The sequence below is a fragment of the Bombina bombina genome, chromosome 1, assembly GCF_027579735.1.
Source record: "Bombina bombina isolate aBomBom1 chromosome 1, aBomBom1.pri, whole genome shotgun sequence".
Classification (NCBI taxonomy): Eukaryota; Metazoa; Chordata; class Amphibia; order Anura; family Bombinatoridae; genus Bombina; species Bombina bombina.
The window spans coordinates 1,455,108,595-1,455,112,118 of NC_069499.1; the positions used below are offsets into that span (position 1 = coordinate 1,455,108,595).

Genomic DNA, 3,524 nt, shown 5'->3' on the forward strand with positions numbered 1-3,524 from the left:
ATTTTCTTTTTGAAGGTATATAATATCTGATATAAACTTTCTAGGCATTACCCTAAATGGAGATATATCGTCAAAAAATATTATTACTAAGTTATATCGGAAGCCAATTTCAGGTAATACCTTACTCCACAAAAGGAGTGCCCACCCAAATCACATCTTCAAGGGTATTGCCAAGGGCAATTTGTCAGGGCTAGAAGAATTTGTAACTCAGAGTCAGACTTTGTGAAGGAGAGTGCTGACATTGAAGCGACATTGATTGCGATGGGGTATCCACCTAAAATGGTGAAGAATGTGGCTAAAGAAGTAAAAGGGTTGGATAGAAAGAATACCTTTCTGCATAAGAAAATCAAAAATAAGGAAGATGAACGCACTCTATTCATTACCCAGTAATCCTCAGAGTTCTACGATATCTGTAATATCCTGAAAAAATACTTCCCATTGTTATATGGGGATAGGGATCTGAGAACTACTGTCGAGCAGGGTTTTAGGTGTGTTTGCTCAAGTAATGTGACTTTAGGAAATATCCTCTCCCCTAGCCAGCTCCCCCGAAAAGAGCAAACCACTTCATGGCTCAGTGTCAATGGAACATATAAATGTGGGGGTGCAAGGTGTAAGGCCTGTGAGTATCTGACAGAGAGTAGGGGATTTACCTCATTTGTCACTAAACCGACTTTTCGAACCAAGGGATGTATTAACTGTTCTACGTCCTATGTTGTGTACCTCATTGAATGTACTTCCCATCAATGCCAATACGTGGGTATGACCACAAGGGATGTGCTAACTCGGATTCGTGAACATACTGGGTATATAAAAAAGGAGAGACCATGTTCTGCACTGTAATGTCATTTTCTTGAGGTGCACAGCGGGATGTTAGAACATTTAAATGGAGAGCAATTAAAGCAAGTAGACAACCACCTAGAGGGGGTAATAAGGATGCTCTCCTGGCCAAACAGGAAGCATTTTGGATCTTTAAATTACGAACCCAGGTTCCTGATGGCTTCAATTCGGAGTATTACATCATTAATCATTGGAGGTAAAGTTATCATGTCGTGATGCTGTATTATTATCTTTATTGTTGATATCTTATTGCCCTGTGTGACTAGGTTTCTACCTTTCTTTGTTTGAAGCTGCTGAAACTAGATTTATGTTGATCACTTTCTTTTTTTTTTTTTTTTTCTTTGATAAGAAACTTTATTGGAATCTGACAATTAGTACAGACGGTGTGGTTTCCCCATTGTGCTCTTGATGTACAGAGCCCTCACATTTTGCCAGTTCTTTTTCAGGAGAGACACAAGGAAGTTAATAGACAGGTGAATATTGTACACAAGTTCCTCCTCAGTCATCTTTACATGGCCACATGCAACAGCAAGACACAGGACCTTTTTCATTTGAAACTTAATAGTGGACTTCACTTCATCCACCTTTGCAACCATGTTCTCGTTGTGAGTGAGCAGAGAGGGGAACTTGCCAGCCTTGTTCAGCCCAGGTCCCAGGATACGAGGGATCTGCTTGATGAGAGACTCTGAGGCCAGGAATGCATCATATTTCTTAGCAAGCTTTTTTACTAGCTTCTTGTTTTTGTTCAGCTTTTTCAGGGCCTCTTGATCCATATGGGGTAATTCTACTGCCTTTGCTTCATCGCAATGCTGCTGGTCTCCCAAAACACACACTGAAAACTTAGGGCGAGGGGCTGACGGTGCCAGAGAAACGCTTGTCCTTTTGGGGGTCATAGTTTTTTAGACTGATCTGCAGTTCCACTGTCACCAAAAACTTTCTCTTCTTCCTCTTTGACCCTGTGAGTAATTCCCTCACTGCCTCATAAAGCGTATCACGAGAAACTTTGCTGCTCATCTCTGCGGCAACCCGACGGCAAAGTCAGAAAGGAAAAGGATCGTAAAATTATGTTGATCACTTTCTGATAATACCCAATATTTGAAATATGCTTAAAGGGAAATTAAACACTTTAAGATTGCAATATAAAATGAGAAATTGTATGTATATAAAAACTATGCAATATAATTTAATTAATTATTGTGTCCCCTTTTCCTGTAATTCCATTATGATATTGTGAGCATTTCAGTTCCTGTTAGAAATGGAAGTGCAGAACACTGTTATATTCCACACAGCCATTGGCTGCTCACTCTAGTGACCTATTTATAACTGTCCCTAATTGGCCACAGCAGAGAAGGTAACCTAAATTACAACATGGCAGCTCCCATTGTTTTATAGACACTAAAACTTTAGACTTATTTTGTCAATATTTACACAGCTAATTAAAATTTAAAAATATATCTACATGTTATTCTCAGACTAAACTTTCCTTTGAATGCATCATTCTGTCTAGCATTTATTTAGTGCTGAATGTCCCTTTAAGATTATGCAATTAAACATTTTTGTTTAAAATCTTGAAATGAAACAGCATTGATTTGATATGATACTACCACATTCATGTGATGTACCTAGTATATATGCCTATATTTATGCTCTTTTTCTCTCCTGTTCGTTCTTTCCTTTTTACTTGTACCTTTTACGCATTCTTTACTTTTTACCTTTTACTCTTTACTTTCTACACCAATAATCTCTGTTTGGGATTACCTTCATACATTTGTGTGTAAGCTTGTAACTCTGTTTTCTGAAATAGGTTTATCTGCATGCGTATATTTCATGGCAAATATCACATTTCACTATATAGTGCAGTGAATACATTGTTATATAGGGACGTTAGTTCAATAGATGGCAAGTTTATTGTATCATAACAGATTTATGTATATGCCAACTAGCGATATGTATACTCAGTATTCAAAATGTTTTCTTTTTTATGTTTGTTTTCTCAAGGATAATTAGTCATAATTTAAACAACAAAATAGAGGTATAGCTAAGGGGTTAATGTGGGAGTGTCTCTCACTTTGTATGTTGACCAATTACTGTGAAGGGTTGTATTTCTAAACCGACACTAATTAGTAGACAGCAGGTCTATGATTACGACACTAGCCGAAACTAGTAAGACTGGCCTGTTCCTTTTGTATTCTGTGCTAGTGATGATGGTTTTTATTCATGTATAATAAAGATTTGGATTTTAACTAGCTACGGACTAGCTTCAAGATTTCCTCCTTTGCCTTTTACAAATTTTAGGTTGGTCAGAATGCATTAACATTTTTAAACATGAGTCACATAAATAAGCTGGAGGAGATACTTCAGATTTATTTTACAATACACACACTTAAAGGGACACTGAACCCAAAATTTTTCTTTTGTGATTCAGACAGAGCATGCAATTTTAAGCAATTTTCTAATTTACTCCTATTATCAAATTTTCTTCGTTCTCTTGCTATCTTTATTTAAAAAAGAAAGCCCAGAACCTTGGGCAGCACTTGCTTATTGGTGGATGAATTTATCCACCAATCAGCAAGAACAACCCAGGTTATTCACCAAAATGGGCCGGAATCTAAACTTACATTCTTGCTTTTCAAATAAAGAAACCAAGAGAATGAAGAACATTTGCTAATAGGAGTAAATTATAAAGT

The 3,524-nt window shown here is 36.9% G+C and overlaps 1 pseudogene; it reads right to left on the reverse strand.

Moving 5' to 3' along the window:
* Window positions 1–1,155: 1,155 nt before the first annotated feature.
* LOC128643304 (60S ribosomal protein L10a-like) lies at window positions 1,156–1,892 on the reverse strand (annotated as a pseudogene).
* Between the last annotated feature and the right edge of the window lie 1,632 nt (window positions 1,893–3,524).